The 22,180-nt window shown below is 35.6% G+C and overlaps 1 protein-coding gene across 5 annotated transcripts in view; it reads left to right on the forward strand.

Moving 5' to 3' along the window:
- INTS6 (integrator complex subunit 6) overlaps nt 1-22,180 on the forward strand; it is a 112,686-nt gene that overhangs the window by 36,253 nt on the left and 54,253 nt on the right. The gene's annotated exons all lie outside the window — the stretch shown is intronic.

Genomic DNA, 22,180 nt, shown 5'->3' on the forward strand with positions numbered 1-22,180 from the left:
CCAGACATAAAATAAAGAAACTTGGGATATTATTTAGCAACGAAAATGAATGAACTATTGACATGCTACAGTGTGGATGAACCTCCAAAACATTATGCTAGGTGCAAAAGACCACATGTTGTGTGATTCAGTTTTTACCACATTTTATGGAATGTCCATAAAATAGATTAGTGGTTGCCTGGGAATGGACTGGGGACTCACTGCAAATGGGCACAAGTGATCTTTTCAGGGTGTTGGAAATGGTCTAAAACTGGATGGTGGTGGTAGTTGTACAACTCTGTAAATTTACTAAAAATAATTGGATTGGACACTTTTTTTTAAATTGAAGTAGAGTTGATTTACAATGCTGTGCCAATATCTGCTGTACAGCAAAGTGTCTCACTTATACACATAGAGACATTATCGTTTTTAAATATTCTTTTCCATAATGGTTGATCCCAGGAGATTGGATATAGTTTGGATTGGACACTTTTTAAGATGGGTGCATTTTATGGTAGGTAATTATATTTCAATAAAGTTGTTAAAGACCTCACTTTTGAAATTTTTTGGATAAAACATATTGCTGATTCCCAAATAATTGCTCTTTACTCTGAACAAATATTGATCTTAAGCTGCTGGAACCAAAAAAAGGTGTTTTTTTTTTTCCTCCTAAACTTAAAGGGTATACATTGTAACTATAGAGTTAACTGTAGGAACTACCAACTAAATAAATCATGTTGTTACTAAATTTTATAGAATTCACTTTGACTTTAATATTTTAAAATTTCCTTTCCTTATTAAATATCATATGAGGAGAACCTTCTTAAGTAGAATATTGGATAGTATTAAAAAGCTAGAAGTAGCCTAAGGGAAATTTACTACACCCCCCCCCCCGCCGCTTTTTTTCCTCCAAGGAAATAATTGCTAAAGGAAAAACCTGAAGTTTGATGATTTAAAATTTATAAGTTGTTTCCTCAGTCTTAACAGTTATAGAAAATAGAGTACAGAGCAATTGGAAAATAGTTAATTTTACTCAGTAAATATTTATTGAGGGCCTACTATGTGCAAGGCACTGTTTTTTAGAAACAGATTTTAAAAGGTTCTTACTATGTTACTTTTATTCCTGGCTGCCAAAATTTATGAGGTTCAGTCGTAATCATTAAAATATGTACAAAACTTAATTGTGTTACCTTTTATTGTTTACGAGGTAATTTCACATCTCACTTAATTCCTAATTCTGCGAGAGTAAGGAAAATGAGTTTTGTAGTATAGCCAATTCCCAAGTAAGAGCCAGAGCTGGGACTTGACCATTGGTGTTTATTTTTACTTCAAGTCCATTGCTCTTTACATGCTAGTGTGTGATTTAAAAAAACAAACAAACAAACCCCCACCACCACCACCAACAGTACAGTACTGCATAAGGATAGGCATATAGATCAATAGATAAAATCAAGAGTCAAGAAACAAACCATACATTTATGGTCAATTGATTTTCGAAAAGGGCGACAAGATAGTTTAATGGGGAAAGAATAATCTTTTCAAGCAGAGGTACTGAGCAACTGAATATCCACATGCAAGAGAGTGAGGTTAGACTCTTACCTGACACCATGTACAAAAATGAAATAAAAATGGGTGGGCAGCCTAAATGTGAGAGCCAAAACCCTTGAAAGAAAAAACATAGGCATAAATTTTGATGACTTTGGATTAGTTAGGCAATGGTTTCTTAGACGTGGCACCAGAAACGCAACCAAAGGAAAATTAGATAAATCTGACTTCATCAAAATTAAAAGCATTTGTGCTTCAAAGGATACTGTGAGGAAAAGATAGTAACAGGAGGAAATATTTGCAAATCACATATCTGATAAGGGCCTAGTATCCAGAATATACAAGGAACTCTTATGACACAAAAATAAAAAGACAACCCAATTTAAAAAAAGGGCAACAGATTTTGAAAAGATATTTTTCCACAGAAGACATACAAATGGCCAATAAGCACGTGAAAAGATGTTCACCATCATTAGCCATTATGGAAATGCAAACCAAAACCAATGAGATACCACTTCATACCTACTATAATGGCTAAAATAAAAAAGATGGATAAAGCAAATGTTGATGAAAAGGTAGAGAAACGGGAACTCTCATTGCTGGTAGGAGTGTAAAGTAATGTAGCTGCTGTGGAAAATAGTTTGACAGTTCCTCGAGAAGTTCTACACAGTTATTCTGTGACCCCAGAATTCTACTGATATGCACCTAAGAGAAATGAAAACATTACCACGTAAAATGTCATATCAGCATTATTTATAATAGCCAAAAAGTAGAAACAATATAATGTTCATCAGCTGATGAATGCATAAACAAGTGTGGTATATCCATACAAATGGAGTGTTGATCCCCTTAAGAAGGAATGAAATTCTGACATACACTGCAGTGTGGATGAACCTTGAAAATATGCTAAGTGAAAGAAGTCAGACACAAAAGGCCACTTACTGCATGATTCCATTTATTTGAAATGTCTAGAACAAGCAACTCCATAGAAACAGAAATAGTGGTTGCTAGGGGTTGGGGATAAGATGAGATGCTAATGGGTATGGGGTTTCTTTTTTGGGTGATGAAAATGTTCTGAAATTAGATAGTACCTCCCTGGTTCAGCCATTCTAAAGAAATGAAATAAAACAAATGGAAAAACTCGTATCTTTACCTGCATACATCTATTTCCCTCTCTAGTGCCTTTCTTAATTTCCTTTCACAGCAAATTTAGAAGTTGTTTCTGCTGTCTCCTTCGCTTCCCTACCTCTTTTTTACTCCTTAACCTATTACAATCTAGTTTCTGATTCTACCCATAATGAGGTCAGCAATGTCTTCCTCATCTTCCAAATCCAACTGTTGGTTTAAAATTTTTCTCTTTCATGACGTTTTGCCAGTACTATTGAACGCTCTTTCATATAGTTTTCTCTTGGCTTCTGGATTTATACTCTCCTGGCTTTCCTCTGGCTTTCTGTTCTGTTTTAATCCTTTGTCTTAATTTATTTGTTTGTTGCTTTAACACTTGTGACTGGTTTAATCTTAGATTTATTTATTTATTTTTTTCCTTTTTATTTGACATGCTCCTCTTGGGCAGTTTCATTCATTCTCAGGCTTCATCCATCAGTATTGTAAAAATTTCCATCTATAAACAGATTCCTAAGATTTGTTTTGCTAACCTGTATCTTTTTTAAAAAAACTTTATTATTTTTAATTTTTAATATGGAAAACATCAGTAGGTAGATATAACCCACATAAAAGCTCTTTAGGATCCTCAGTTTTTAAGCCTTCAAATGGTGTCAAAGTAAAAAGTGTTGAGCACTGCTGCTCTTGGGTGTATGTATGTATGTATGTGTACATGTATATGTATATATACACACACACACAGACATACACATATGTATTTTTTGAAAACCTGAGATATCGAAATATAACATTGTATTAGTTTCGGGTATGCAACACAATGATTCTATGTTTATATATTGAGATATATACATATATATATCACTATAGTAACTCTAGTGAACGTTGATCACTATACATAGAAAAAATTTTTTTTCTTGTGATGATAACTTTTAAGATCTGTTCTCTTAGCAACTTTCAAATATACCAATACAGTATTGTTAACTGTAGTCACTATGCTTTACATGACATCCCCATGATGTACCTGTTTTATAACTGGAAGTTTGTACATTTTGACCACCTTCACCCATTTGCCCACCCCCACCTGCCTTTATCTTTCTAATTGAGTTTTTTTTGCGGTACGCGGGCCTCTCACTGTTGTGGCCTCTCCCGTTGCAGAGCACAGACTCCGGATGCGCAGGCTCAGCGGCCATGGCTCATGGGCCTAGCCGCTCCGTGGCATGTGGGATTTTCCCTGACCGGGGCATGAACCCGTGTCCCCTGCATCAGCAGGCGGACTCTCAACCACTGCGCCACCAGGGAAGCCCTCTAATTGAGTTTTGATGCTACTTAGGTGTTCTCCGTTTTCCCCTCATTTCCTCCCTTGGGATATCTGTACTCCCTAACTGGGCATAAAAATCACTTTATGATTTTATTCCAACTTTCCATGATTTATTTGGTTTTTACTACTTTTAAGTGCTTCACCGTCAATGAATTGACCCCATTGTTCCTTGAATACATGACACTCTTTTATTTGTCAGGGCCTGTTCCATAATTTTGGAATGTTCCTGTCTCTTTCCACCTTTCACTCCCCAAAACCTACTCAGTATTTGTTGAGACACTGGTCAAATGCTACCTCTTGTGAAGCTTTTGGGCATTTAGTTGTACTTTCTTCTCTGCACTTTTAGGGCTTTCTTCTTGTCACTGTAATCCCAGTTTTTGTTCATTATTTTACTTGTTAACTTATCTTACTGCCACTAGACTTTGTGTTGGGCTCCTGGCAGGCCCTTTCAGTTTGGGAACTCATATCCTTTAAGTTTCAGAAATATTCTTATTTCTTTGACAATCTTTTCCTTCTTATGTCTCTATTCTTTCTTTTTGAATGTCAGACTTATGAATTGATTCGTTACAGTCATCATCATCATCATCATCATTATTTAACTTTTCTCTCCTACTTCCATCTTTGTCTTTATTCTTTCTTTGTTCTCTCTGGCTAGGTTGGTAAAGGGCTTGGCTTTTGCTAATGTTTTTATATTTTTTTGTTGAGGTGAAATACACATAACATAAAATTAATCATTTTAAAGTGAACAATTCAGTGACATTTAGTACATCCTTTTTAATAGAACGCTCATACTAGGCAGAAATATAAAGGTGATATAATAGAGTGTGTTGTTGTTCTCTAATCCCAAGCAGCAAATTCTAGGATAGGCAGATTTCTTTCACATATCTTTTCTCCACCAGATAATTTCAGTTTGGGTATCCTTGGATTTTAAACTGTTCTTGGAAATAAACAGAAAAATAACTGACGATTATGATTGTTGAAGGGTAGAATCTTAGGGAGAGAAAGGACGTTGAAGGACTAAATCTTGAGTTTTAGAATTATTCCTGCATGTATTGGGAAGGAGGAAACTGAAATGAATCTGTAAGGGCTTGATACTAGTTATATGGATTTTTTTTTTTGTCCATTATGAGTAAGAGCTAACGCTGTATTATATTTGAGGAAGTAGGTTTAAGAAATACTCAGTTCCACTGAAAATGTTAAAACTTTATTTGAAGCTTTTTTCCCATCTACATTATCCAAGCAAATCTGAGTAATGGGACTTGATCCTGGAGGTGCCAGTGTTCTATTTATTAAATCACAAAGGCATTTAGCATTGGTTTGATTAGAATGTGTGCTTCCCTACCTTTAATGCACAAAAATTGCCTCTTCGAATGCATATTTTCTGCAACAAAGCAAAACAGATTGACAAGCATCTAGTTCAACTTTCAAGGATTGTGAAAAGCTTCTGGAAAGGTATATGATTTAGGATACTGGTTCAGTTTCTGTAATTGGGACAAGAGTAATAGTGGCTTAAAAAGAAAATTTCTTTTTCTCTCCCATCAAAGACAGAACTGGTTGGTGGTCTGGGAGGTAGGGTGGCTCTGCTCCAAGCTATTGTCTAGGCCCCCATGTTCCTTCTCCTTTGTTGATCTGTCTGCTTTACCTGAATGCTTGACACTGGTTTTATAACACATCCTAGTTCAGTACTACAACTGAATTTCAGCCTGTGGGAAGAATGTGGAGGGCAGGCAGCTTCCTAATGTGAACATGACCTAAAACGTCTATGTGGCAGTTCCAGTCAGAGTCCATCACCCAGAACCTGGCTGCACTTACTGCAAGGCAGAGTATAATCTCTACTTGGGCGGCCGTGTGTCCAGCCAAAATTTAGGGGTTTTGATGAGAAGGAAGAAAGAGAGATTGGATTCTGAGGGCAGTTTTTAGTTTCTGAAATGAAAGGGATGGTAAAGAAATTAATTATGCTTTAAAAGCTTTGGAAACTTCCTTACCTTTTAGTTTGACAGCTTATTCTAAGTTTATCTTGTACATTTTTGCCCCAGACCTGGAATCATGTCAGGTTCTGTGTATTTGGAAATGGTATGTGGAAAACCATAACCTGAGTGTTAAGAGGTGATCTTTGCTGTTGAGTTGGTCATTGTTTTCATGCCTTTGCAGTAGACAGAGTTAGGAATACATACTTTTTTTTTTTTTCTGAAAGTAAATATGTCATGAATTCATACTAGTGTTTCCAATTCAAATTTAAGGTAGATATTTAAAGAATGTAATTAAAGAATGTGTTTGTGTTATAAAGACCCAGGCTTGATTCCTGGCTTTGCAGCTAATTAGAGATGTAACCTAATTCTCTGTTGTTCTAAGCTTCAGTTTCCTCATCTTTAAAATGGGGATAATAATAACTGTATCTCATGCTTGTTGTAATGATTAAATGAGAAAATAAGTGCTCAAGAAATTTTACTGTTTTATTATTCTCTATCACACTGCAAAAAGGAGAGACTTCTAATTTTTGTAGGAGTTAGAGAAGACTTGCCCATTAAAGTAACACTGGTGCTATCAGGAAAGATTGGGTGTTAATGGGATGTAGAGATTTAGTTATAAAAATATCAGGGCAAGAGACTCACCAGGGAGGAGTGATCTGCATTAGTTAAGACAGGAGCATAGGATTCTGTTTTGCTCTTTAAAAAAAAAAAGAAAAGGAGGGAGGGAGGGAGAAAGGAGAAAGACAGGAAGGGAGGGAGGGAGGAAGGCAGGGAGGAAGGGAAGAAAGAAAGAAGGAAGGGAGGAAAGAAAGAGAAAGAAGGAAAAAGAAAGAGAAAAAGAAGGAAGGAAAGAAAGAAAGAAAGAGAAAGAGAGGGAGGGAGGGAGGAAGGAAGAAAGAAGGAAAGAGAAAAAGAAAACCTTTTTCCCTTATAGCGTTTAGCTTAGTGTGTAATTACATGGTAATCTGTGTGCTTATTTGATTAATGTCAGCCTGCCTTCCTGCCCCACAAGGGCAAGGACTATCCTGTCTTCCTTTTGCTTACCTTTGTAACCCCAGAGTAGTCACTGCACAGAGTAGTCACTCAGTTGATATTCGTACCCTGAATGAACTTTTACAGCATTTATAAAAACGACAAAATTTAGCATTTGATTATGTACCTATATTATCATTCTGTAGTTATTTCATTAGTGTTACCTTGTCCCTAGCTCAGCTATAGCTCATGAACTACTAATTGACCTAATTTCTTTAAGATTGATAACTTATAATACTTTAATACTCTACAGATTTTTATCATTTATCCATTATCTGACAGCATTAGTTCTTTGTAAATTTTTGTTCAGAGTGAATTAATAAATGAATCTGCTGGTGATTCCATTTGTTTGGGTCTCAGCCTGTTGTGAAGTGTGTGCCAAGTAATCTATTGTTAAGAGTTTAAAGTACTTCAACTATATCCCTTACAGTGAAGCCACTCGATGCTTTCATTTTGTTATGTTGCCTTAAGTGGGTGAGAGCAGGATGTATATATATAGTTAGATTATCTTCCCAAGAATTAAGTCTAATACTCCCATGGGAGTGTGTGTGCATGTGTGCTCGCATGCATATCTTTTGTGTCCCATGGAAAAGATTGAGGATGAATATTCTCACCTGGATATTTAGAGAAGCGTTCTCAGAAAGAAGGCAGCATGGTTATAGTATAAGGCACCAGACTCCAAATTAAATGGCACATGTATTCTAGAGCCTTTTCTCCTTTTCTTTCTTCCCTTTTTTTTTTTGCCACTAAATATATGGTTCTCAGATTTGTGTTTGCTTATATTTCTTTTGTTGTTATTTCCTCTTTGTTTAGCTGCAATCTATATATAATAAAATGTAGCAATTTCAAGTATAAAACTTGATGAGTTTTGACAAATGTAAACATGGTGTTATTAACAGCACAATAATGATATAAAATGTATCTGTCATTCCAAAAAAGTTTTCTTATGCCCTTTGCAGTTAATTTCTATCACTGTCCCCTGGAAACCACTGACATGCTTTCTGTCACAATGTGTGTGTGCGCATGCACGTCAGTGCATGTGTATAGTTTTGCCTTTTCTAGAATTTCATATAAATGGAATCATTCAGTGTGTAGTTTGTGTCTGTCTTCTTTCACTTAGCATAATGCTTTTGAGGCTTATCTACATTTTTGCATCTATCAGTAGTTTGGTCCTTTTTATTGTTGAGTAGTATTCCACTGTGTGGCTATACTATAACTATAATTTGCTTATCCATTCACCAAAGTAGAACAGTTGGGTTTTTCCCTTTTTTTTTTTTTTTTTTTTGGGGACCGTTATAATAGTCATTGTGTACATTGGCATGAAAATCCTTTTGTGGGCATATGTTTTCATTTCTCTTGGGTATATACCTAGGATTGTAATTGGTGGGTCACTGACAAGCTTTTTTTAAAATAAATTTACTTATTTATTTATTTTTGGCTGTGTTGGGTCTTCGTTGCTGTGCACGGGCTTTCTCTAGTTGCAGCGAGCAGTGGCTACTCTTCGTTGCAGGCGTGGGCTTCTCATTGCAGTGGCTTCTTATGTTGTGGAGCACCGGCTCTAGGCGCACAGGCTTCAGTAGTTGTGGCTCGCGGGCTCAGTGAAACTGCCAAACTGTTTACTAAAGTGGCTGTACTGTTTTGCATTCCTACCAGGAAGTGTATGAGAGTTCTAGTTGCTCTACATCCTTCCAACACTTGAATTTTTTCAGTCTTAATTTTAGACAGTATAGTGGGTGTGTAGTGGTATCTCATTTTGGTTTTAGTTTGGATTCCTTAATGACTAAAGATGTTGAACATCTTTCATGTGCTTATATGTCACCTGTATATCTTTGGTGAAGTGAGTGTTCAGATTCTCTTGCCCATTTTTTACTTGTTATCATTGAGTTATAAGAAGCTTTTACATATTCTGGATACAAGTCTTTTATTGGATACATGTTTTCCAAGTATTTTCTCCCAGTCTATGGCTTGCCTTTTCAATTTTTACAGTGTCTTTTAAAGAGCAAATATTTTTAATTTTTTTCTTTTTTTAAAATTAATTTTTGTTGGAGTATATTTGGTTTACAATGTTGTGTTAGTTTCTACTGTACAGCAAAATGAATCAGTTATACATATACATGTATCCCCTCTTTTTTGGATTCTTTCTTTCTTTTATGGTTTGTGCTTTCTGTGTCCTATTTCAGAAATCTTTGCCTAACTTAATGTTACTTTCTCCTGTGTTTTCTTTAAGGAGTTTTGTAGTGTGAGCTTTTACTTTTAGGGTCATGATTCATTTAGGAATTTTATGTATGATGGGAAGAAAGTGTTGAGGTTCATTTTTTGGACACACTGTTAACTAATTGTATCAGTACCATTTGTTGAAAAGGTAATCCTTTACCCATTGAACTGCTGTGGCATCTTTGTTAAAAGTCGATTGGCCACATATTTGATTGTCTGTTTCTGGACTTTCTATTCTGTTTCATTGATTTCTATTTCTGCCTTTTGCCAGTATAACACTGTCTCTACTACTGTAGCTTTTTAAGTCTTGAAGGCAATTTGTCTCCAACATTTTCTTTTTCAAACTTGTTTTGTCTGTTCTAGGCCTTTGAATTTCCATATTTAAGTCATTTAAATTATTCCATATTTAAATTTATTTAAATATCCAAATTTAAAGTCAGCTTATTAAATTTTACAAGAAAGCCTACTGCACTTTTGATTGTAATTACATTGAATCTCTAAGTTAATTTGGGGGAAATCCACATTTTACATTATTGGTTATTCTGATCCATGAGCATGGTATATCTCTCAAATTTTTTAAGTCTAATTTTTCTCACCAATGTTTGTGGTTTTCCTTGTATAAGTTTTACACATATATACTTTTTTTTTTTGCGGTATGCAGGCCTCTCACTGTTGTGGCCTCTCCCGTTGCGGAGCACAGGCTTCGGACACGCAGGCCCAGTGGCCATGGCTCACGGGCCCAGCCGCTCCGCGGCATGTGGGATCCTCCCGGACTGGGGCATGAACCCGTGTCCCCCTGCATCGGCAGGCAGACTCTCAACCACTGCGCCACCAGGGAAGCCCCTACACATACATTTTGACGCTTTTGTAAATCATTTGTTTTATGTTTAATTTTTTATTATTTGTTGCTAGTACATAGAAATATATTTTATTTTTATATTTTGACCTTAAATTCTGTGACTTTCCTAAAATGACTTTTTATCTAGCAGTTTTTTCCAGATTTCTTGGAATTGTTTTTTTCATATAAAATCATGTTGTCGGGCTTCCCTGGTGGTGCAGTGGTTGAGAGTCCGCCTGCCGATGCACGGGACACGGGTTCATTCCCCGGTCCGGGAAGATCCCACATGCCGCGGAGTGGCTGGGCCCGTGAGCCATGGCCGCTGAGCCTGCGCGTCCAGAGCCTGTGCTCCGCAACGGGAGAGGCCACAACAGCGAGAGGCCCGCGTACCGCAAAAAAAAAAAAAAAAATCATGTTGTCTGTGAATATTGACAGTTTTACTTCTTTCCAGTATCTGTCTGCTTTTTGGTTTGTTTTTCTTGTCTTAATGTACTGGTAGAAGTGGTGAGAGTAGACATCTTTGCCTTGTTCCCAGTCTTGGCAAATGAGGTGAGAGTGAAACCTTTCACTATGTAAGTGTGATTTTAACTGTAGGTTTTTTTTCTGTATTCCTTTTATCAGGTTGTGGAAGTTCTCCTTTGTTCCCAGTTTGCTGATTTTTGTTTTTTAAAATATCATGAATATGAGTATGGAATTTTGTCAGTTTTTTATGCATATGTTGAGATTATCATATGATTTTTTATTTTGCTAATATAGTGAATTACATTGATTAATTTTTTAATGTTAAACCAGCCTTGTTTATATACATATATATTCTTGTTATATATTTTGATAGATGAGGAAACATACACAAAAGTGGTGATGTGAGTAAGTAGACATAGGAGCTCAGGAAGCAGCAGTCTGAAATTAATTACTATAAGTCAAGGATAAAAACAGATTTTAGTAGTGTGACACACTACTAAACACAGTGTAAACATTAGATTAGAATCCAGATATGTAACAAGGCTGTAGCAAACTGGGAGAATGTGGATTTAAATCTTGCTTTTTCCAGAATTTGCAGTTACTTAGACAAATTTATCAGTCTCTTTGTGTCAGGGTTTCCTTACCTTCCTCCCACCCCCAAAGGATAATTCTGTATTTATTTTGTTCTAAGAAATATTATCCACCCTTACCCTCTCAGAGTTTCTGAAATCAGGAGAAGTTAGTTAGCTTTCACCTAGACTGTATGGACTTACTTCTGGTACTGCCTGTGTCCGTGTATATTGATGCACAGGTGTGGGTCATTTCGCTCTCACTTGGGCTGAACTATTTGCTTTAGTAACACCTCGTGTCAGGGGAAATTTTTTATATTCTGTTTAAAAGAGTTAAAATGTTTCGGTTTAAATAACATGAACATTTGGCTAATGTAGTAAAAGCACGACGAGGGCTAGTAGTAAAAGCAAGACCTCCCATTCTCATTTCCTTTCCTCAGAGGCTTTTAATTGCTTGCATTTTTAATTGTTGTGTTGGTTATTCACATATGTCCAATCAAAGAAATTTTTATTGTGGAACTTTTAAACATATACAAAAGTAGGGAAAATAAAATAATTAACCTCAAGAACCCTTACCTAGCTTCAGTAATTAGCCACATTTTGCTGGTCTCATTTCATCTGTTCTGCCCCTACCCCATACACATTTATACATTTATATAAACATTTATATATACAATATACATTTTAGGGGGAATATTTTAAAGCAAATTCCAGACATCGCATGCACACACACATGCACACACACACCCCTGCAGTGTTCAATATGGCTTAACAATAATTTATTTTAAAAAATCTTACTAAGTTTAAAATATAATTACTCTAAATTAAATTAATTTCTTTTTATAGCTTAACAAAAAATTTAAGGTGTTTAATAAATAATCTAACATCCATTCTATATCCCAGTTTCTCTACTTGTCTCACAAATGTTGACGATTGTTTTGTTTGAATCAGAATGCAAACATGGTTCACATATTACATCTGATTGTTACGTATTTTTATCCAGAAGTCTCAGAAGTTTAACATAAATTTGTATCCCTAAGGAAATTATTACTTTACAGTGAATAAACATTGAAACAAACAAAAAATATGATACATACATTAGATCACCTAAGGTACAACAGGCAGTGCAATATAAAGAGAGTTGAAATTGCCCAGTTTCTGAGAAGAGAGGTAAAACTTTCAAAGCTATGAGATGGTATTATGACTCTTTTACCAGTTGTGAAGAACTATTACTGAAGAATCCAATATCTGTTCAAAGCCAACCTTTTAAAGAGAAGCATTATATCATCTAGTAATTTAACATTGAAATAAAGAGAATACAAAAATATTCTAAGGTTAATCAAATAGGAACTGCAAATGAAATTCTAGTAGCCTTTGATATACCTTGAAGTGACACTCTTCAAACTAAAGGTGCTATAAAGAGGTCAAGATCATAAGCACAGGCTATAACGTATGACTCTGATGTTCTGTTTAACTTATCATGGCCAAAAGGGATTCAGAAGAACCTCTAGACCCAGTGTGGAGAAGACTTAGACTAAACTCTGTTTGATACTCAAACACCATGAAACTTATGAGATGGAAGAAGGAGGGGATATGCAACTTTATGGATAATTATGCGCTATTGTTGGAAAAAGTTTCATGTACACTTAATGTTAAATTTTGGGGAAGCAAGGAAATATACATTAAATTGCTGATATATCTTAGAATCTAAGTTATAGGTAACCAGGTGTGGTGGAGGATTAACTAGGATGATTCAAGCAGAGTATCTAATTAAAACCCCGGCACAGAGTTCAGTTAATGAAGACTTGTCAGCCTGCTAACTTGCCATGTGATTTGGGGCAATATTTGGTATGAACAAGAGGTCTTTAAGCTTTTTTTTCTCCCTGCTTCTTTGAATTATCAAGAAAAGTTTATTATTGTTATTTTTTAGGGGGTACAATGTATTTCCAGACGATAGGGACATATATAACATACTGAAGAAAGTTTGTTGATAAGTTTTTATGCTTGAAACATTAATTGCTCTCGGTTACCTGGGAAATAATGAGTCTCAAAATGATTCACAAGGTTTTTACTCTATTTTTTGTTGCTTTACCAATGTGCTTTAAGTTAACCTTCTGACTAATACTTTATAATTTATTTCAGTTTAAATGTTTTATGTTAGATTCTGAATAATTTGGGATATTATTTAACAATTATGTGTAGTTATACGTTAGAGTTGGTAACATTATTGTGCATCGTTTGAGAAAAGTGCTCTTTTTGAGAGTGTGTGTGTGTGTGTCCTTTTGGAACTTAGTTTTGCATTTTTTTAAAAGTCATGCTTCATGTATTACAGTAACTTGTTATCGTTTGAACATGTTAAATCATAACTGCAATAGTAGAGGTAGAGAAGGCATCAGAGCCTTAGGGGGCATATCATAATCTATATTTTTTCCTGTATAATTGTCTTTGATATTAGTCCCTTGCTTTTTGTTTTCATTAATTTGTTTCTTGCTTTCATTCCTATTCCTTTTGCCATCATTCACCTTGATGTTTTTCTTAAACTATTAATTAGCTCCTTAACTTGTCTTGGTTTCCTTCAAATCTGTCTTTCCATGGCAATAATTATGCTAAAGCACACCACTTGAGTGTATTATTCTATTGTTCAAAATGTTTCATTGTTTTCCATTGTCCACTAGATTCCTCTGGACCTTTCACAGTTAAGCCAGTTACCTTATTTATCCATCCATCTGTTTTATTCATTCAGCCATATTTATTGGGTTTCTTCTATGAACTAGACACTGCTGTGCTCTGAGGATCAAATGATAAAACAATCAGGAGCTCAGTCCCCTTGGGTCTAATTGAGGAGAGAGACATTAATAAAAGTATCATGTGTTAAAAGTAAAACTGCAATGATCATGTATCCTACAAAAGGGAGGAGTATGTATTGTGAGAGCTTTTAATAAGGGCACTCTGGATCTAGTCAAGAAGGTCATTGAAAGCTAAGATTTGAAGAGGTGAGGAGGATTTACTACCCAAAAAGTGGGAAGGATGATCATACCAGGTAGAGGCACTGTACAAAGGCTCTTCTCCCAAAAGGAGTATGTTTTGAGACTGAGGGACTAGAAGGCGGCTAATGTGACTTGGAGCATAAAAAAAGAGAGATCATTGTATAAAATGGAAAAGAAGGTTGGGATTGACCACACAAGGGGTTTTGAGGCCATGCCAATTAATGTTATTAATATGAATGCAATAGGAAGTCATCCAAGGGTTTTATTTAGAGGTAGGGGGTGGAGGAGTGAAAGACAAGTGGATGTTGGAAGACCAGTTAGGCATTGTTGCATTAGTTCTGACAATAGCTTGGTCATGGAGGTTGGTGATAGTAAAAGGGATAGAAAGAAGCAGCAGTTTCAAGAGATATTTAGAAAGTTAAGTCAACCAAATTTGCTGACATATATTTCATTTGGGGGTATAAGGAAGAGGGAGATGGCTTCTTGCAAAACTGGATAGATTGCGGTGCCATTCATTGAGCTAGGGAATCTTGAGAGAGTACCATTTGGGGTGGAGGAAAATCATGAGTTCAGTTTTGAGCAAACTGAGTTTGAAGTACCTTTGAGCCATCCAAGAGGGAATGGCAAGTAGGCAGAAGAATATTTTGGTGCTCAAAAGAAAGATCTAGGCTGGACATAACCAATTGTAAGATATTATCTGAGTATAGGTAGTAATTGAAACTGTGAGTAGGTGGATTGAGGGTTTAGAGTATAAACTGGCCAAGGCTTAATACTGAGCCTTGAGCGTCAGCAGCATGTAATGGCTAGGTATTAGAGATTGAGGGGAGGATCGGGGTGGAAGACAGAGGAGCAGCCGAAGAAGCAGAGGGAAGCCATGAGAATATTTTAAGGTGAAAGCCAAAGGAAGAGTATCTTTCTAAAGAGTGGTAAATAGTTTTGAATGCTGCTGGGAAGCTAAATCTGAAAAATCTTCACTAGGTTTAATGACTCCTTTGGTTATCTATTTCTGTGTAACAAATCATCCTAAATCTTAGTGGCTTAAAACAACAGCAGTTTATTATTTCTCAAGATTCTGTGAGTTGGCTTCATTCATCTGGGGGCTTAGCTGGGGCTGGAACACCCAAGATGGCCTTATTTACATGTCTGGGGCTTTGGTGCCCACTGTTGCCTGGGCACCTTGCTTCTTGTCCCTGTGACTTCTGTCTCTCTGTAAGATCTCTTATCGGGCAGTGGTCTAGTTCAAGCTTCTTTACCTGGCGACTGGCTCCCAATGGGCTGGCAGTGAAGCTTCGAGGTCTGTTAAGACTCAAGCCTGGAACACTTTGACCACACTGTCATCTACCACCGTGGCCAAAAAAAGATCTTTGATGACTTAGTGTGGGAGTTGTTTTAGTAGAGTTGGAAAGACTAGGAAATGATGAGCAGATGAAGAAAAATTCCTTATCATTCCCCTATATTTTCTATAAACTTGACCCAAAATAGGCTACTAATTTCCTGAATGCTTCCTGTTTATTTCCTCACATGCTCCTTTCCGCTAAATATTATTCCTCTATCTCCACCATATTAAAATCTTACCCGTTCTTTTTTTTTTTAATTTTTATTGGAGTATAGTTGATTTACAGTGTTGTGTTAGTTTCTGCTGTACAGCAAAGTGAATCAGTTATACATACACATATATCCACTCTTTTAGATTCTTTTCCCATATAGGTCATTACAGAGTGTTGAGAAGAGTTCCCTGTGCTATACAGTAGGTCCTTATACGTTATCTTTTTTATATATATATATATATATATATATATATATATATATGAAAATCTTACCCATTCTTAAAGGCTTTCTTAAAATCTTCAGTTTCTCTCCTTTGTATGTTGATCTCCAGTAGTTCTGAATTTTAATTTAATTTTTTATCCCAGTATTTGTTATTTCTTGCCTTCTATCTTTTTCATCATGATCTTCACTCTGCATGCCCTGCAATCTGCAAAAGGTTGTAGATTCTCAGTAAACTTTTTATTCTTCAAACTAACTCAAATGCTACTTCCTCGGAGAGCCTTCGCTGGTCCATCCCCCAAATAATCAATTATTCCTCTGTACCTCATGCATACTTTTACTATTGTACATATCATAACATATTATAATTAGTTACATGTTCTTGAAGGTAGGAGATTACAGTGTCTGCTGTGTTGCCTTTCATTAAATAATTCCTGAGTTATAGCTCGATTTGTGATCCCCATTCTTAATATTTAAGAAAAATGCCCCACATGATAACAATTAAAAATTTTGTATTAATAATGACCTAATTACTTTTTTGATACTGTGCCAAGTTCATTGATACTAGGCCAGTGCATTAAACTATAAAGACAAGTTTTGGTTTGGTGTGTGAGGTAAAACATTTTTGCAAGAAAGAATATATGACCACACTCTTTGTATCTCTAAATTCTAAGGCTAGAATTTATGAGGTTGTATTCTGTGTGGCCTCAGTAGAAGTATGTCCATATGTAAATTCTCATTGTGAATATTGTACATTGAGCTCGATTCAGGAGTTGTTAATGGCTTCACCATATGGAATGGTTGTTTCTCTACCCCCTGCTGTAGGTGTCAGGCAAATTTTTGCAGCTCGTGTCTTTATATCCTCTATGTGTGGGTACATACAAGGGACATAGAGATCAGCTGGTTTCATATATCGGGGAAGGATAATACTTCAGCTCTTGCAGATAGGACTAGCTGGTTCTGCGACCCACCACAGTATGACAGTGGAATCTGTGTTTGTGTGTTTGCATCCATATCTGTGTATGGTTTGGGCTGGGGGGAGCACAAATGTTGTTGGCAGGACACTGACTGGTGCTTGTGTTCTGCAGCCCTCATTCTGCTCCTCGTACTGTACTACTCTAGTCCTTTCCTTAGGCTGTGGGAACGGGACAAATACTATGGGGGGGACACAGAAAAGAATCAGATCCCTCTCCCTGCCTTCTCTCAAACTGGAGAGGGATAGGCAGTCAGGGAAATAGGTCATTAAAACTTAAGGTAGGAAGTACAATTATTAAAGGACTTATAATGAGTTACTTCAGTAATAGAACCAGTTGGCAGAATATCCAGCTGCAAGCGGAAACCTCCTAAGAGTTGGTACAGATCAGTCACCTGACTCTCATGATGTGATCATCATCCAGGAGTGAGTTAGGTTGTGTGCCAGGAGAAATCCGTTCGGGTCCTGAATTAAAAATGTTTTTAAAAGAAATTTCTTTTATCTTCTTTCAGTGTTTGCTGACTTTTATTTATTTATTTTTTACATTCTGCAAATGTAAAAAACAAGTAATAACTTATGAGAATCCTGATTATCTGAAGTTTTATAATTGGTTATCTTAAAGTGAGCTAGCTAAAACGTTATCCAAATCTTACTTATTTGGCTTGGTAGAGTCCTTATTAAATCCTGAAATAATGCCATGCTTGTGGTAGGCACTCACAGAATAACTGAATAAAATTTAAGTTGATCTTTAGTCCAGCCTTAGCAAAATCACAAATAATTAGGGTCTGAACCATAAACACATATGAAACAAATTAAGGGGAAGTCACACTATTATTATAAATAAATAAATTTTGAGTATGCCTGATGATAGACAATCACCTTCCTAATCTGCCCTTTGTTTTTCATACCTATGGAGAAATAAATTGTCTTCTTTTTTTTATAAGAAATTGAGGAGAGACTCAAAGGTGAGAAAGGGCAGTAAGATAGTTATCCAAAGGAAAGAAGGAAAAGTAGGACAGTCTTCCTCAATTTAAATTAAAGTTATATTTCCTTTTCTGTCAGCTACCAAGGTAATTATATAAGAAATCTGGAATGGTGAGATCAATAAAATTAACCATTTAAAATAATAATATAGAAAACCTCAATTGTACTCAAGTAAAAATAAAACTTGGTTAGTATAAAGTTTTCTGTGTTTATTAGTCCATTAGTCCGAAGCTTTGCAAAGTATAATCTTATGAAGACCCTAATAAAGACCAATAATGTCATGGTTATGGGAAAGTTACTGTATTATTGAATTACACATGATTCATCCAGTTCTTAAAATTTTCAGTCCTTCTTTGATGCTCTAAACTTGATTATACAGCAGGGGTTATTTGAGTCTGTATTCTCTCTTGACACACAGTCTTACATTGCAACTTGTCTGTAAAATGGGGATAATAATAGTACCTACCCCATTGGTTTGTTATAAACATGTTATAAATATGAAAAGCTCCCAGAATGTTGCTTGACACATACATAGTGAGTGCTCATTATGCTAGCAGTTATTGTTTATTTTTATTGTTGTTATTACCCATGTACTTGAGAACTGGAAGTGAATAGCAAGAGGGAGAAAGTGCCTCTTTTCATCAAAGAGTAACTGGGGGAAAAGCATAGGATTGTGCTTTATAAAAACAAACAATCTAAAATGTTCATAACATTTAGTAATTAGTGGTTCAAAATCACCAGATTGATTCAGAAATGGATGATTAAAATTTTTTTCTAAAAGTAGTTATTTTTATAATTAAAATTTTCTTTTTCCACTTAATAGAATTAGTTTATTTTTTACATTAATATCTCAACACTTGATCTTTTTAAATGCAGATTATGATTTCAATAACAGGCAGTACAATGCAGTGTTTAAGAGCACTGCATCAGGGACCGGTCTACCTGGGTTTATATTCTGTCTCCTCATCATTTACTGTGTACCTTCTGGCAAGGCTCTCTGTGCCTCAGTTTTTATCATTTGTAAATAGGAATGTGTAGTGCCTGCCACGTTTGTTTATTTTGTAGATTAAATGAGTGTGTGTGTGTGTGTGTGTATACACACACACACACACACACACACGTATGGTTTAGAACAGTGTCTGCCAAATAATAGTTACTACTGTATAATTGTTGTTGCTAATGACAGTTTTTTTGCCTCATCAGACATATAAATTTGAGTACTCTCTTACTAAAGTTTCCTGCAATTAAGTCTCAGAAAACGGCTTTTATAAAACTATTTTCCTGTCAAGTGTTCAGAAATAAAAATCCTAATAAATATTTTGATAGCCAGTACTGTGATTTTCTATCTTCTTCTTTCTGTTTGTCAGCTTCTCCTTAAACACATCTCTAAAACCAGTTCCTTTAGGAACATGATCCCTGTCCTCAGAAATCTTGGGAGTTAGTGGGACCATATTTTATCATGCATCTTTAAGTCCTCCAAATCCTAAATGCCTAATATTGTAGGGGCATAAAAAACGATGAGAGAAAGCAAACATAATTTTCAAGAAATATTCTACTGTCTTACGGTATATTTTAATAGCCAGTTAAGTATAAGCAGAACTCTGTGTTAATGTCCTTATAAATGTCTGAGCTTTGGGGCTGGCTAGTGATTATATCTAATCTACCTTTTATTGAGTTGAGACGTGTATGAAGTTTTCTTGTGTTTAATTTTGTTATAAAATGACAACACTGTTATAAAAGAGATATAGATAACTGCTTGAATGGATAGTTTACTGTGTTTTTGCATATTAATATATTCTAATATTCTGGATGAGAGTAAGTGATACAAAAATTTCTGCCATATTTACTCATTTTGATTTTTTTGTTGTTGAGGATTTTTAAAAATTTAGTGAATGGAAGAGAACATTGCAGATAGTTAAGTGCCTTTTCTTCCCTTACTCAATGTTATTTCCCTCCCTCTTCCCCATCCAAGCAGCAACAATTATCATGAATTTGGTGTGTATCCTTCCAGTTCATGTTTTTTTACTTTTCCTATATGTGTATGTTATACACATATAAAACTACACTAAGTAATTGTTTAATAGTGCATATAGATGCTCTGCTCTATGTAGCATTTTGCATCTTGCCTTTAATTTGTATTATCTGATGATTAGTGTATTTGAGCATCTTTCTACATATTTATAGGCTATATGAGTTTCCTCGGGCATTATTTTTTTTTTTGCCCATTTTTAACTTTGGGAATTATCTATTCATATTTATTGCACATTTTTCTAGTGGTTAATTTTATGTTTTTCTACTTGATTTATGTGCTATTTGCCTTGATTTTCAAAGTCCACATATCCAGAAAGACCTCCCTTGGTGATTATAAGACATTGCTAGAATTTCAACTGTAGACTTTAGGTTTGGAGTAATCCAACCCTCTTTTGAGAATATTTTTTCACTAAGGTTTTTTATCTTTTTCCTGTCCCTGTTTGCTTGCCCTTACTCCTTCCTATTTTACTAGCACATTTCAGCTATAGAGGAGTTTTTCCCTGCCTCTTTGGTGATGAGGGAGGGTGGTAGTGATATGGAAGGCGTAAATAATAAGAAATAGAAAAATGAATAAAAATTTGACAAGTTTATAAAATTGATATTGCTCTGTGTAAAATATGCTTGTGACCCTTGGCTTTTTGTTTTACTTGAAGTACATTCTAGATCTAGCATTGTGCAGCCAATAAAAAGATAATGCTCATCACTATCTGATTGGGGGGGGTGTGTGTGTGTGAGCATTGCTTGATAAGTTGTGTGTGTATGTGTACGTGATTTGGGGTCTGTTGTTGTCCTATCCACTATTTATTTATACATGAGGCCTCTGCAGTGCTGTTATCCACTGGATTCTTGAGACAGGTCCACGTATCCATTACTTTCCAGAGCTACTGCATTAACAGTTGAAATCTTCCTCCAGTGCCATTGGTGCTTCAATATTTATCTTCTGGCAGGGTGTGGTGATAGCAGCAAGGTCTTGGAGTTCCCAAGCTGTTTTGCAAGTGTCACAGAACCTTTGAGGTTAGAAAACCTTCCTCAGGGAACACCCTGGCCCAGATTTCTTAATTTAAGAGTCCTTCCTTATTATTGCCTCTGACTTCTGCCTTAAAAGTAGGATCAGTGCCAGGAGAAAAGCTCATGACTCTTGGCCATGGGCACGAAATCTTGGCTGGTCCTGATGTAAGAATCTTGCAGCAGATTCTCTTGACATGAGTCTTTTGGAGAGAGGTGCCACTTTAGCAGAGCTTTGCTAGGAATTCTCTTCTTAGAATTGAATCTGATTTTTTTTTTAATGGTTTGATGTAAGTCATTGAAGAAACTTGAGTTCTTAAGTCAGTGTAGAATGACTTCAATCCCTAATTTATCAAGTTCAGAAATCTTCAAGGTGAGAAATAGAAAGGCTGTAAGCAATACAATTATGTCTTGTTTTTGACAAAAGTAGTATAAACTCTGGCAATTAATTTGAAAGTGATCATTTTATTTTATTAAGAAAAATTTTTATTGGAGTATAGTTGATTTACAGTGTTGTGTTAGTTTCAGGTATACAGCAGAGTGATAATTTTGAAATGTGTTCTGTATTTTAAAGAAAACTCCAGTATTTGTATAAATCAATCCCTGAGTATGCTGATCCTGGGTTTCATTTCTTTTTAAAAAGTGTTATAAGTGATAAAGACTTTTGTTTTCCTAAGCACTATATCATCACACTTAAATATTATTAGTAATACCAGTAACATGTATTTCAAATTTTCCTGATTGTCTTAAAAATCTTTGCTCTTGATTGTTTTGTCTCATATTCTCTAACAGTTCCACCAGCCCTCCCCACTCCCACTCTTTGCTTTTTTGTGCCATTGATTCATTGGAGAAACCAGGTCATCTGTCCTGTAACATTCTGGATTTGACTGATTGCTCCCTATGGTGGTGGATAACTTGATCCTGTATCGTCAGTTGTCCCTGTAAACTGGTGGTTAGAACTGAAGGCTTGGTTAGATTCAGATTCAACCTTTCCTTCCCTTTTTCTTTCCTTCCTTTTTTCAATGTTATGTACTTCACATCATGAGGCCCATATTGTCTGGTTGTCCCCATTTACTTACGCTAAGACTGATGTGTGGATCTGTTGGTACCTTGTGACTGTTGGTTCAGAGGTACCCATTAGAATCACTTTAAAGTGTTTAAAAATTCTTAAGAATCTTGGATTCTGATTGAGCAGGTCCTAGAGGCATGGGGAGAGGCATAGATTAAAAAACACATGGAAGAAACCCCCAAACCCTCTACCTTTACTCAGAAGTAGTAAGAATCATTACCTTTAATATATTTAACATGTAACTAGAGTGATAAAATTTACTTTTAAGCAAATGCTTTGGGAAGATATGTTTCGTATGAAATGAAGCATATTTAA

This window comes from Globicephala melas, chromosome 18 (assembly GCF_963455315.2).
Source record: "Globicephala melas chromosome 18, mGloMel1.2, whole genome shotgun sequence".
NCBI lineage: Eukaryota > Metazoa > Chordata > Mammalia > Artiodactyla > Delphinidae > Globicephala > Globicephala melas.